This window comes from Sabethes cyaneus, chromosome 2 (genome assembly GCF_943734655.1).
Source record: "Sabethes cyaneus chromosome 2, idSabCyanKW18_F2, whole genome shotgun sequence".
NCBI lineage: Eukaryota > Metazoa > Arthropoda > Insecta > Diptera > Culicidae > Sabethes > Sabethes cyaneus.
The window spans coordinates 186,602,411-186,617,784 of NC_071354.1; the positions used below are offsets into that span (position 1 = coordinate 186,602,411).

Genomic DNA, 15,374 nt, shown 5'->3' on the forward strand with positions numbered 1-15,374 from the left:
CTTTTATTTTGAATAATTCATAAAAAGCTGCTAAAAATTTAGAAAAATCTGCTCAAAAAATGTTCTTGATTCGAGATGGCGTCTCTCTATCTTTAACAGGTTCCCTTGTCGTTACTCTTTTTAAGGCTCTCTAATCGGTGTTTTGACAAGTCTCCTGTTCGATTGGACTTACTTTTGACAACTGATTCTGTTCGATTGGAATTTTCGGTTTAAGATGGCGACTCTCTAAGGCTCTCTAGCTATGGCTATGGCTACGACTCTGTTTTTGGCTCTAGCTGTGACAATTTGCAGAATTACTTTGCCGATTTGTACCGAAAGATGAATACGGCATAGTTACGGACTTACGAACGAAAACAGATTTTTCGGGGCTCGCAGTACTGATCCTATTGACTATAATAACCTCTCCCAGCCGCGATTCGAATTTACGATGACTGACTTGTTAGACCAAAGTCGTATCTCGAGACCAACTGCGAGGCATCGGAGCTGAAATTAGAATTGAAATTAGACACGAAATTTTACTTGAAATTCCACATGAAATTGGACTAACACCGAATTAGCAATTTTACTTGAAACTGGACTTAACATTGAGCTCGAAATGGGACTTAATCTAAACTTGAAATTTGATTTGAGACTGGATCTATTAGTGCATTTATTTATCGCTTTGGGGCGAACCAACCACCGGTTGAAAGCCCCTTTAAAAAAAGTTAATAAATCTATATGGATTTCTGTCTGTGTGTCTGTCCCTATGTTCCTTGAAGAATCGAAAACTACTGAACCGATCGGCGTGAAAATTCGCATGAAGGGGTTTTTGGTGCCAGGTAAGGTTCTTATGATGGTTAGAGATCCCTTCCCCCACTAAGAGGGGGAGCTCCCATACAAATGAAACACAAATTTCTGCATAACTCGAGAACTAATTAAGCAAATGGAACAAAATTTTACCTGTGGGTGTTTTTGGACACAGGATTTTTTCTAGGGTGAATTGAGACCCCTCCCCACTTTATGAGGGGGGGCTCCCATATAAATGAAATACAAATTTCCTCATAACTCCTGAACTAATCAAGCAAATGGAACTAATTTTAGTATGTGAGTGTTTTTGTAGGTAATTTTTTTCTATGGTGAATTGAGACCCCTCCCCTCTTTAGGAGGGGAATAATGATCCCCCTCCTTTTTAAGAGGGGGGGGGGCTCCCATACAAATGAGATACAAATTTCCTCATAACTCGAGAACTAATCAAGCAAATAGAACCAAATTTGGCATTTGGAGGGTTTTGGAGGCGAGAATTTTTTTAATGATGGTTTGAGACCCCTCACCCTTGTGGTAGGGGGATAAGGACTCTCATACAAATAAAACAGAAATTTTTACGTAACTCAAATATGGTATTGTCGTTATCGTCGGGCCACTGTTTTGGTCGGGCCATCACGATTTTACAGTTTTAGTAACTCATGATATCTATGATACAACCATTGTAAAACTTCTTACTGTGATAGCTGACTTTTCACAATATTGTGAGGTTCAACCGTGTATTCAAAACACCCGTACTGAATTCAGTGACTAAATCTTACAAAAAAAGTTTTCCATGCGCGATGGACTTTTCTTCAAGAAATGATACATGAAATGCAATTATCGAGATAAATTTTGAAAATGTATGAAGTGTGTTGTGCTGCACACGAAGACTATAGAAAAATCGCCCCCAGTAAGGTGTTTGGGAAGGCTAAGGTGAGTAATAGTAGAAAAACGCTATGTGTAAAGGTCGGGCCACTTGAGTAGTCATGGTTGGGCCACCATAATTTTAAGCGCAGAAGCTCAATAATCGCTAGAGAACATTAGTCACGTAAAATGTGATGAAATAAAGCAAAATTAATACGACAAAAACCTAGATTTTTGTAGTTTTTTTCATTGTAGTTGTACACTTCAGAAAAGGCGATTGTAGCAATATTGATTTTACAAGATCGCCAAAATTTCGCAAAAATGCAATTAAAAATAAAGTATTTGTACCTATATGAGCTGTTGTTCACGGGATTCAATCTTTTCATGTCTCTATATAGAATTTCAATACGTATGTCTTAGATTTTCTGCGGTGGCCCAACCTGTACAATATGGCCCGACTATGACTACATTTTTTGTCTTCACGTAAATGCCTAGAATTTTTTTATTTTTCAAGCAATCAGTTCAAAACTTTCCGGAAATATACCTTATTCTTAGACCTTTGCAACGATGTATATAGATTTCCAAAATTCCTTTTGAAACGAAAGTTATGTGCGAATTCCAAAACGTGGCCCAACCACGACGACACTCTCCTACTAATCGAACTCGAGAAATCTCCTCTATCTTGGTTTATTTATTTTCCTAGATCTACTGACCTATATCACTTTCCTTCAGGTGGGACAACCCTGCAAAATGGTACTTTCTACGACAAGATTTTCCTTGAAATGGTACATTCCGCGTAAGGTTTTTCGCGAAATGGTATTCTGCGAAACTCTATATTCCGCGTTATGGTCAAACGAGAATTGGTGTTCCGCAAAATGGTATTCGGTGAAATGGTTTGTAATTATGGCGAATATTTAAATGTTATCCACTTTATTTTATCAGGCTGAGCAATTGGGGGAGTTGTTTTCTACTTTACTGTGAGGGCAATTTGCATATTAAAAACCCATGAACTCCCCAGAAACTTGCAAAACTCGAGATTATGACAAAGGCCATCTGATTCACGATTTATGTACAACACAGTTCAATTTGTGGCCAGAAAGGATATTTCTGGTAAAGAAAATGATACCTAGAGTAAATTAACTATTAGTGGACCCCTTAGTGCTTGAGTGGTCTTCTTCAATTAATTATTTTCAACCTTTTTGTAAATGCAAATTCAATGATGAAGATACTTAAAGAGACAAATGACTTAGCATATTTTAAGATCAGTTTTGAATGTATTTTCACTTTAATTATATCTCGGTCGCTAGTTTTTCCAACTTATTGTATAGCAGTACGAAATATGGCAAATTTTTACCTAAATCGTTCATTAACTCGCTCTGTATAGAAGATACGTGTTCACTTTCTTCTGCAAAAGTGTGTGATTCTAATAGATGCAAATGTTTGTAGAACATTATTTTTCCCTAAATCACATACTTTTGAAGCTACAGTGAAAACCCCAATTTTTGGGGGTCCGTTTTGAAAGACGCCTAATATCTCAAAAACTGTGATACTTAGAGGAATAATTCAGCAAAAAGCTTCATAATAAGATTATCTAAAACTTTCTAGAACATACTATAGCTCTATATCATCAAATTAGAAAGTTAAATTTCGCAGCGCCACCTGTGTTTGAGTTCCGAACTAATACTAACCACCAGTCGTTGCGTCTATTGATACACAGAATTTCTTCCGAAGACGCCATATTGAAAAAAATACTATGAAAAGAGTTATTAAAAATTTCACGATTCCGAGCAATCAAACCACTGTGCAATGGCGAGATATTTTGCATTGTTAACCGTAAAATGGACCCTCACTTGTTGAGAAACTGTACCCGAGGTCCATTAAAGGGTTCACTATAAGTTAACTTACCCTATTTCTGGTTTATCTTTGTCCAAAAAAACCTTCTCTTTACAAAACACCTTACGTCTCCATTGTATTCTCGCTACCTTATTTCTTCAAAAAATTGCATGTCATAAACTATAAATTACATTTTATAATTTTTTATATGCTATGTGAAAACATCTCAGTTTTCTAGAGTATTCAGTGAAAAATATATGGAAAAGGTCTTTATACTACAAAAAGAACAAAACAAATAGTTTTGCAATCCTACAAGTAAATATCTTCACAGAACTGCTCATTAAAATATCTTTTATTTGAAAATTATGTTTCATTACAATTAGTTTAGGAGTTTGAAAGTTAGAAATTTTTAAAGAAGATTGGCAAACATTGCACGTACTTTTTCTTCTTGTGAACCGACACCGCTTTTTCAAAATTCAGCATATCGTTCACTCATAACGTGGATCTTTTACTCCAGTAGGTAACGCTACCCTTACGTAGAATTAACGTAACGTAGAATTAAGTTCGTAAACCCTCACCTATTTTCAAACATTAACAACAAAGTCCAGCTGGTGTGCTCTCATACATACTGTTCCGAACGGTTTGATTCGAAATTCTTCGCAGATCATTTATTTCTTTAGATAAAAATCACGAAATCAGTTTAATAAAATCTGTTTATAATTTTCAGGGAAGTATTCAGCGCAAAACACTCGCAGTGACGCATAATGCTATAGTATGAATCCTCAACAGTGGTCAAAAAATCTTTACGAAACGACTGCTCGAATTTTCGTCATATTTTCCACTCGAGTAACTTTCGTTAAGTTTTAGTCGTTTGTTACAATCTTGTTTACCAGCAAAGACACGACTGACTGGTGGCGTGACAGTACAGATACAGTACCGTACAATCTCGTGCGTTACCGAAAGCGAGAGTGACTTCAACACACAGCGCAGCGGGTTCGTCTCTTCCAAGGCAGCTGCGAAGGGTGATCGCGAAAAGTGTTTTCCATCCGTAGATCAGTTTCGGTTCAAACAGCGGTGAGTACAGACGTGTAGCCCCAGCATAAACTAGACTCCCCACCTCGTGGTACACGATCAGGTTGGTTTACAACTGCTGGAATTAGCATAGAATACGGTTGTAGTTGTGGTTCTGTGGCAGATAGTTTCTGGCAGCCTACAGCGTAGCAGGTGGCTCCTCGAGAAAACGTGTGCGCGCGCATAAAAAAGTCCAAAGTACCTTAAAGAGAAGAGAAGTAATAATAATCTCCAGTGTCTGTGCAACTAGTTTGGCAATTGCAATTATTCATCAACGGCGTTCAGCAGTAAACACTTCTTGAGACGTACGCGAGCCAGAGAAGCGTCCATCGTGTGCATAAGTTTGAAAACGCGATTGCCTAGCATCCGAAGTGCAAATTGGACAACTTGTGAATGTATGGTACCGTGTGTTGATTTAGAGTACACTAAGCTCAAAAGAAGTCTACGCTAGGTGGGAATTGCAAACGGTGAGAGTTGGCTAATCTCACGATCTCGCTAATTATCATCGGTGGAAACTAAAACAGAACGGAGCTCATCGTAAAAGAAGTAAACATATAAATTAAATCAACTCATTGTGCGGTTCAGTTTGTTCCAGAGACCAATCATATTCACTGCTTTGAGGTAAGGCCCCCATGCACATTGGTCTGCATTAGCTACTACTACTTAGAATCATGTACCGTAGTATTTAATGTTTACTCTATCCAATGTAAGATTATTTTCGTGCTGAAATTGCCTCCGTTGACCTCAATTGCAAGAAAATTGCACGAAAATCATTAAACCTATTACCTTAGTCATTCCTATTAACATGGCAGCGATCAATCTAGGCTCACAAACGATCTAAACTTTTATCAACCTTGCGCCAACAACTTTCGATTGCGCACAAATGGTTCTGTTTTGGCTGTGCTGCAGCTAGTAGTGCTAGATTGAGTAACGTTCTCAAGAACCATTGAGAAACTGCAGCGTGTAACATATAAACAAAACCGGCTCAGCTGCTGAGGCTCATTGGAAATTCCACGACAACGACGATGGACGGGTTGTTTCGCATCGACAGAATCACGACGAAACGAACGTTCGTTCTTCCGTCCAAGAGTAAACGTAGCGAAACATGCTCACAAAGACACACGGACGGTCGGAGAGCACACGGACACGGTCATTGGCAAATTGCTAATCATACCTTGGTTGCCAACCGGGGAGCTCAAAAATGAAGCCTCGCGGTTAGCACGGGTTAAGAATGACAGGTTATTGGACTGTTGTACCAGGTTGTGCCGAATAGCATTCGAGATGAAACTAAAGATGTTGTTTTTTAGTGTTTTATGCTAATCGACGATGATTTTCACCACAACCTTCGATTTGGCATTCTGCTTTGGTATAAATTTTGCGACCGGAACTTCGCACAGTTGCACAGTTCGTTAAAGGCTTAAGCGTGTTGTTTATCAAAATCTAAATCCGTATGTATTTTTGGAAACTCGTTGGTAACTGCTGAACATTGTCATTGAAACTGAATGTCTAGCCAGGAAGCGTTGATTGTAAATTTTGGGTTTACGCGGTTATGGCTTAACTTACGGAATTCGGATGTATTTCACATGGATCGGAAGGATATCAGTGTAATAATGTATTGAAACACATCTGATATCGTACGTTTAACATTATCTAATAAACTGTTCAACCGATTTTCTGAATTTAATTTATAGTTCAATAAAAATATTGAGCGGATTTTTTAACCCTCGGCATTTAGTATTTCAACGCAAGGAAATTAATCGGTCCCGGTGGTTTAATTTAACTAAAAAGATACATGTTAATTTTTTTTAATATCTAGGTTAATTATTTTAACAATATTGAAAAATAATTTTACGGCTTGACCTTTAAAAATCTAGAGAATTGATTATTTGATATGAATATTTAGAGATTATCTGACGATATTTTAGCCCGGATGTTCAAAATTCATGTAAGCTGTGATTTAATAAAATACTAGAATTTTGTTAAACTAAATAAATATTATTTAATTAAATTAAAACATTATTACTCAGAGCACTGCCACACTACAGTGTGACAAAATATAAAAATAAACAAAAGGTTTTATGGTCAACTTAACGGTAGAACAGGACGAAAATAGTTCCACATAAATTGAATGTGCACATTTTTATGAAGCACAAAAAAAACAGAGCTAACGCAAAGCCCTGGCGTTTTTTGTGGAGTTGGCCCTCTGTTTTACGACAGACCGTTATTGTAAAGGACAATTTTGGGCCTAGTGGGAATACTTGACTCATATGGGAGGAATAAATGTGGACATGAATAAACGAAACAGTGACTGGGCAGGTCAGACTTTAACCAAAACTGGATTCCTCGATCACCGATCGAGTGCGTTTCCAATTACGCCACCGCGAAGTTTATTAAAAGAGTTAATATCCAGTTTATTCTTCCAGTAAACCTTCTTTTACACATTTCTCATAGTTTATTTCAAATTTCTGTTAAACAACGCAATACTACCCGCTTTTGTTCGTTTCGGCTCGCTGATTCGGTAGGCCTTTTTCGGCTCGCAAACGTCAAATATCAGATGTCCGCGGGTTTATAGTACCGTGCGGCATCACTTTCCGGACACTTAAGCAGGTCATATTTTTAATATGCTTCGTAAAAAATAATTTCGCAACGTAACGATAAATGCTTTGTACTATAATCTTATATATAAAAATGGAAGTGAAAAAGTTCGACCGCGCATCACTTGAGAACGGAGCGTCCGATTTGAGCCGTCTTTTCTTTATTGTGTTCGTTTCCACCACCGCTATGTTTTTACGGCGAGAAAAGTTGAAAAATTTGCTCGGAAGATAGGAAAACTCGAAAAATTAGTTTTCCATATAAAACCCGCAACGCATTGTATGCGCCATGTCGTTGGCTGCTATGATCATCGTACGATTTTTTGCAGCACCGTTGTCGTATTCAAACAAACACGTGGTTACCTTCATTGGAATCGCCACATCTAACAATGCTATTTTGGCGGTTTACAATTTCAGAAAATAACCAATCAATAGGTCCAACTTATTAATCAACCTAAACTCAAGCCTTAAGTGTCAGCAATAAAATTCGTTAATTTCATTCATTCGTTCATTCATATATCAAATTTATGAAACAAACTCGAATCATTTTTATTCCTTTTTACATCGGATGCGTAGCCGGAATATCCAGTGCAAGTTTACAAAAGGTTTAAGCACTAAATTCACTAAATTGCCACTTCCCAATCGTCAAATGAAAAATACATTTTGCATATGTTAACGGATTATGAGCATATTCGGTTTAACTGAATATCAAGCTAATAAATCAACAGTAAGAGAATATGATTTAGAATTTTTTAAAAAATAGTGAACGAAGCAACTATTATACATCGTATTTAAGGGATCAGTCCCGGCGTAGTGGTTAGCATTCACGCCTTTCACGCCGAGGACTCTTTAGAAGTGTAAAAAGGTTTATAAAATGACGCTTTCATGTTAAATTGTTTTAGTGCGTGAATTACCAAAGGAACAATACAGTGATCAATTGATTTTGTGGAATAATAAAATTTAGTTTGTTTTGAGAATTGAGAATAACAGTTATCGAGATTCAGCAATGCAATTCCTTTGGGTAATTCTTATCAATACATTTATGAATCAAAAAAAAAATAAAAATCTGATGACTATTGATATTGAATACATAGTGAAAAAACAACGTAGCAAAACTATAGATGAGCGCCTATAGTTGTGCGCTCCAACTGCGCGTTAGATTTTGGAAAATTGGTATTTTAGCAAATATCGCTTTAATTTTAAATGGTGTAGTCTAACTAGCAATACTTCTAAAAACCTGTTTTATGTAATGAATGTAATTGTTTTATCTAAAATGCTACGGTGACGAAAATATGCATTAATAATGAATAGTAGCGCAACTATTGGTACTACCACAACTATTGGATCAACTACCCTATCAGAATATAAAATTGGCCATTAAATTATCGAGAAATTCAGACGATATTAGCCGTCGTACCAAATTTTACTACAAATATATTAACATCCAGTATTACTATTTTTAACCAGCAGAGTTTATAAAACAAGACTCAATGCAACTACCACAAACACGACTGTTGATATTGCGGGGATTGGCCAACCAACTTTTACACCGATATGCATTTCTTACTAATGACTTAATACAGTTGTTAAATTTAGACATTCTCTGAAATCCCAGCGTTTAATAAACCAAACGCAGAACTCCTTAGACAACGGTAAAAGTTGACATATACCTAGAAAATATCCCTTTTTCTAAAACGCAGCAGGAGTTTATCTGAAGTTTACATATCGTATATTTAGCCCAATTTGTGGCAGTACGAAGTTTGCCGGGTCTTCTAGTCAAATATAAAGCTTAAACTTACAATAACACATAAATTTTTTAATAAAAACTCAATAAAATACATTAAAATAAGAGAAACAAAAAGCTATGTCTTGTTCATAAATCCGGACACCTCACATCTCAATGAATCAAAATCCGGACACTTTTGAATCGTTTTCCGGACAGGCAATATTTTGTTTAAGAAATTTATGCCTAAAGGCAAACAACTTATCAATTGTAATAAGAACTACTAAATAAACATTCTTCTATACATTTTTATTAAAGATACGATTTTAGTCAAGTGCGACACTGAAGAAATTACCTATGTAGTAAGAGAGCGAAAGTGATTAGGTACTTCTCATTAAACGCTTTGAGGTATTTAAGGCATGTATTTGATAAGTAAAAAGATGTATTTTGTAAAGAACAGATCAATGAGAAGTTATTTCATTTATTTAGATCTAATAGTTTTCATGATCATAGATGGTTTGATCATAATCTCAGATTGCTAAAATCGTCTGATGCACTCACGGCCGGGAGATCTGTTTTTAAACTCTTCTGACTTCCCAAGACATTTTACGGCTACCTTGCATCAATATTTTTGCGGTGACCAGATATCTCTGCATTTGCAACAATGTTATCCAATAAGATTTTCTCATCGTCATTTGAACACGCATCCTGAATGTTCCTTCGATCACCAACATATCTCGAATTCACCTTATCTTCATGCGTAGTTTTTGATATTCCTAATATTTTTATGGTTCCATGAATCGAGACTCCTCCTCGTACCACGGCTTCTGCCTGGTTAAACGCGTCATCCCGCATTTTCTAAGAAAAACAAACATTAAGTAGTTTACCATCAATAGTGAAGTATGTCCGGATTTAAAAACATGGTTTGAACCCGGACTGTGTAATTATTCATTAAAATACACTTTATTCCAACACTTTAATGAATAACACTGTCACAGTTAATTAAAACTAACCTTCTATGTTGATGCTGAGCCTTAAAAGTTGGTTTCTTTGTAATAAATTGTCCCCAAAACCTTAAAGTTTGAAAGCACTACTTTTCAGTACTCTGAAAAAAATCGCAGAAAAAAGACACTGTTTGACACCAACGTTATGTTTGGATTTATTTAAGTTATTTCGCGCAGCCTGCTTAACCACCGATTATGTTTAAACGATCTTAGTTATATTTGCAAAGTTATCTACATAGCTACACCTCATAAATTGCATATTTTATTGCTTAATAAGGCTAAATTAATGAAGGTGTCCGGATATTGATACCGTCCGGATTTTGATGCAGCATGGTATAGTGTCTATAATCTGTTATTGCTCCGATGCCATTTGTTGACAGATGATGAAGATGGAATTCCACCATTGTAACTACACTCTTAGCTAGTTTCAGTAAAAACTTTTTCAATTTTTACCCGCGCACTAAAAAGTTATAAACTAATCAATGTGTTTCACCTTTATCGAGTACAGCCTAATTGTCTTCAAATTGTAGTAGAATAAACTAGGGAAATGCCTCACTTCGTTTTTTCCTTAACTAGCGCAAATTCAGAATTCTAAACTAATGAGTAACCCTAGTATTTGATGGAACCGGCCTGCTCTGCAAGTATGACAGTTGACACGTACTGTAAACCCTAAACAAAAACAAATTTCTTTTCGAGCAGCTTCCAATGCACTTTTGCGTCATTTCCATAAGTGATTTCCTTGTTAAAATCAGTAAATAATCGGTTATTGTAATTCAATTGGGTGAGGTGATGTCTAGAAAATTATCTCTGGCAAAAAACGGTGAGAAACGTTAGATTTGCCTTAGAATTTATAATGTTTCCCAATGCGTAAAAGTAGACCAATATGCCCCAGTTGCGATCCCAAGCAACAATGTGAGTTTTATTGTATTCTTATGGTGGTCTTCAAGACCAATTTTGGTCTTAAATGGCATCATAAGAGTGTAATAAAACCCAAATTGTTACTTGGGGATGGTGTCCCAAATGCGAATGCGGCTTTAAATATTGTTAAACAGGTATGAGTTAAAGTCAATTGCCATCATTTACTGCAGTTATCATTGTAGAATAAACGTGGTTGGAATCATTTTGTTATAATGGTAGTTTTTTACAGTCGACCGAGGGAACGGTAGTAGAAAGTAATGAAACAAAGGTGTTAATACTACCGCAGCGGAGATACGGAATAAAGGGTTATTGAAGCAAAGCTTATTAAGTTTGTATAACGTTCCTCTATATCCAAGCTGGAGAATCCGCGGATCGAGCCAAGCTATAATAAGAGTCAATTAAAACTAGATATTGCAGATATCTGGTAATGCAGATGTTGGTGAATCTTTGAACACAGCGGACTGGATATAAAGGAAACTCTACATTTCCTTGCAACGCTCCACAAAAACTGGGCGGTTGAGTTATTTTCAGACACAAATTGTGCCTCTTCCCGTGTCTGTTGTAGGCATGATAAGTTTAATCTAACTCGTTTTACTGACGAGACGACGGAACTGTACAGACCACACTAAAAAAAATCAGCACTTCAAGTTTACGTGAAAACATAGGTAATTCTCATCCATCACACTTTTCATGTAACATTCACGTGAATTGTTGGTAACTCGCACTCATACTAACCAGTTTACGTGCGATCCCGGTAAATTTTATCAATTTTCCCATTAACTGGTACATGAAGTTCACGTAAGTTGCTGTACAGAAGTTTACATGGTTTTTCACGTGGATGCGACATGTCGATTTTTTTGAGTGCAGGGATACCAATGATGTTGATATTTGTGCATGCATAAATTTGGGAGCCTGCGATTTTCTCCAGAGCCTAATCTTTTATATAACACAATTAGTTTATGGAGTACGCTCGAGTCTTTTTTTACACGGTTTGTTTTTTTCGATTACTCAAGAACGATGCAATTTAGGGACCATTTACAAAATACGTGACGAATGTCGAGCCTGTCTCAAACGTATTGAGAAATAAATGAATGGTCCCTAAATATTCGAAAAAACAAACCGTGTAAAAAAGTACTTGAGTGTACTTAACTTAAACTTCAAGAACATTAGTAGAGCCACACATGAACTAAAATAATTGGGTTCAGTACCGGCGTAGTTGTTAGCATTCACGCCTCTCACGACGAGGACCAGGGTTCAAATCCGAATCCCGCAAAAGTCATGAATAACCCAAGCTGGTTAAAGTGACAATAATCTAACAAAAAAAAATAATTCTTAGGTCCCGAATTTATGCATGCACAAATATCAGGAGCATTGGCATCTCTGCACTCTGAAATAATTCCACCTGTAAATAGGTCGGATTTAGCTAAAACTTGGTTGAAACTACTCAAAATGCCGAAACTCAAATTTTGGGTAAAAAATTCAACCATTTTTGGCTACTTGTTACCAATAATTGAATTACTCTCTGTGACCAGTAACTCACTTTTAAGTTCGTACTACCAATTTTTTGGTTGAAAAACTACTCAAAATCTGAGTTTGTACACTTTAGCTTTAGCTAAATCCAACCAGGAACCGAAACCGTTGCATTTTTTCTATATATTCACATGCATGCAATGCCATGTCAGACTCTTAACCAATACTATCGCTCTGTACTGTTTTTGTATCGATAGTGCCTTCTTGTAAGTATCAAGACTAGCCCGAATACATACATGATAATAAGCAAGCATTTTCGTACGTCAGCTGACCATTCATTCAAAATGTCGTGCACAAATGACATGCATTTGCCGCTATTTGCTTACAGTTGTAGTTGGAATAGTATGGAGAAGTGATAGAGAATAAGGTGTATAGGGGACCTTCTTATTTGAAACCGTGTTGTTTGAGGGGAAAGCTGTATGTTTGGTTTACGTGCGCAACAGCAAAAAAGTGTCTCCAAGACGGGTGACATTTTCTCCCCGACACCGAAAAGTGTACGATACGTAGAACAAAGGATGTTCGCGTTGATCTTGCATTTCTTTTCGGTGCTTGTGTACCAGTTACATGTCACAAGACTGGTAGCAAGAAAAATGGTAAATGCACATTTTACGCCCTTGAATCCAACCAATTTACGGGTAAATTCATTTTAGAGTGTGATACAGTGCGTACAGAAAATTGCTCATAGGTCACTGCGCCTGACGTTATCGTCTGTTAGTGTCGTCGTCGTCAGCTGCCTCAGTAGCCCAGAAGTCGCAAATCACTTTCAACCTGGTCAAGCCATCTTGCACGTTGAGCCTTCCTGGTGCCTTGTAGGGTTGTTGAAGAGAACTGTCCGGCCCACCGTAGCCTACTGACTTTTGCCAGATTTACGACGGGAATCTTTGCAAGCAGTGCAAGTAGCTTGTGATTCATAAAGGCCCAGACACAATGCATACGCAATTTGACGGTTTTTCCATGGGTTTTCTTTCAAATCTCCGCGACGTAGTAAAATCCGTATGCATTGTGTCTGGACCATAAGCCTTCGCCACTCTCCGCTTTCAATTTGTACTCCGCCAAATGTCGTTCGCAGTACTTTCCACTCGAACACGGCAAGGGCGCATCTGCCCTCCCTGAGTAGCGTCACGACTTCAAGTCCATAAAGAACTACCGGACCGGAGATTTTGTATATTGTCAGCTTCATAGGGCGGCATGTTTCTCGATCGTTTTGCGAAGGATAACGTAGGCTCGATTTCCCACTTGAATGCGCCGTTGGATATTCTAGTATTGTTGTCCGCGCTCACTACCAATCCTACCAGACTCCGCTCTGCCGTCCGAAAGTTCCTGGAATCAGATGTACCGCAGGGTAGCATTGCTGGCATGCTTCTTTTTAATTTTTAAACATTAAGGCGGAACCGAAAGTGGCTAACGTTATTGTGTTAGTGCGACAAACACTGTACTGTACATCTCATGTGTTCGTTAAAAACCTAAACGTTTATTTGAATATTGCATTAGTATTGGTAATATATGTCAAATAGCGGAGCTTGCAAACATAAACAGCTGATCCGCAGCCAACCGCACTGACTACAAACATCCCGAAAAAGGGTTTGTTTTCTTTATCAAGGCATTCCGATTCAATCAAAATTAACAGAAGCAACTGAATAATGCGGAGGATCACTAGGATGTTTAATTAATCCGCTTGCATCGGATCGGTTTTTGATTCCTGCGTTTGCGTTTTGTTTGTTTACTTCACTCTAAGCTCATCGATGCGGCGAAAGTTGAAAGCTCTTTAAAAGCTCATTGATGTGACGAAAGTTTGATACTGTGTTGCTGCTTTTTCGGAAATCGCTAGTTCAACGAAATATGTGCGTAACCAAATATCTATTAACCAATTCCAAATTATACATTGGTCGCTTTTATGAACACGTAATGATCGATAGGGTAGATGCTCCAGTAGTTGTGGTAGTACCAGTAGTGGAGGAAACTCGAAATATATCATAATTTTGGCGGATTTCGAGATAATTTCCATTTTCTATTGTTAAATATATATTTGTTAACAGTTTTATCTAAGATTCACAGTTAAAATTCAAGATGTTGGTGCAAAAATTACCAATTCCTTTTCAGCAGTCCAATAGAGTGCAATTGCTTAAGAAATTCGTAACAATCCATAGCATTTTAACAAGCCTACGTTGTTATCCACCTGCTGCCATGCTCATTGCAAGCGTTGCTAAGGCGGTAAACAACATTCCACTATTATAGGCAAATTTTCCACTATTATAGGAACATTACCACTACTTTAGGAGCACATACTAATGTCAGAAAAAGCAATATTTTAGATATATTAACCAGCAGAATGGTATAATTTTGGTATGTATTTAAAGCCAACACTATGGTGCACCATATTATCATGTAGTTCAATTGGAAACTGATAAATTGAGCGTTCAAATTGTCCTTACACACTATCCCCCGACATAATCCCTCCATTACTGGAGCATCTACCCTATGTTCAGTTAAATTTATTTTCCATTAGCAATTATGTTTTGCTGAGCGTTTATTGATACATAGCAGATCGATAAATTGAATTACAAGTTTTAGGAAATTATAACAGCACTGGAAGCACTGATTACGTGGCGAAAGCGTGCTCTGCCAATACAGATGCATTTTTAAGGCGCAAAACAATACATGCTTCGAATGGTAGCCATTTATCCAGCCATCTTTGAGCCACTTTCAGTTTCCCCTAAAAAAATTTAATGGCGGCTCGAAGGACATGAAACTGTTTGTTATAAGCGTGAAGAGTAATAACCCTAGAAATTCACTTAGACTGCCACTTTATTAACGACAAGAACAATCTTTAAAGCGGACTGGAATTTTATTTACCTATCACTGCTATCACAGCTATCACTGATCTACTACTATCCAATCACCGATGATATCCGATGTCAGTATTGAGATTGATACACATGTATCTTATGCGGCAGGCGCCAGAGAACAAATAAGAATGTAAGCAGAATAGTATTTCCTGAACTATACGTAACAGGCTACATACTTACCTACTTAATTGGCCTAACGTCTTACGACGTG

General features: G+C 37.2%; 1 protein-coding gene across 1 annotated transcript in view; it reads left to right on the plus strand.

Annotated features, from left to right (window-relative positions):
- The first annotated feature begins 5,147 nt into the window (after window positions 1-5,147).
- LOC128736447 (putative fatty acyl-CoA reductase CG5065) overlaps window positions 5,148-15,374 on the plus strand; it is a 44,579-nt gene continuing 34,352 nt past the window's right edge. The window contains exon 1 of the mRNA XM_053830932.1: window positions 5,148-5,172. The gene's annotated coding sequence lies outside the window, so the exon portion shown is untranslated. The remainder of the gene's footprint in view (window positions 5,173-15,374) is intronic.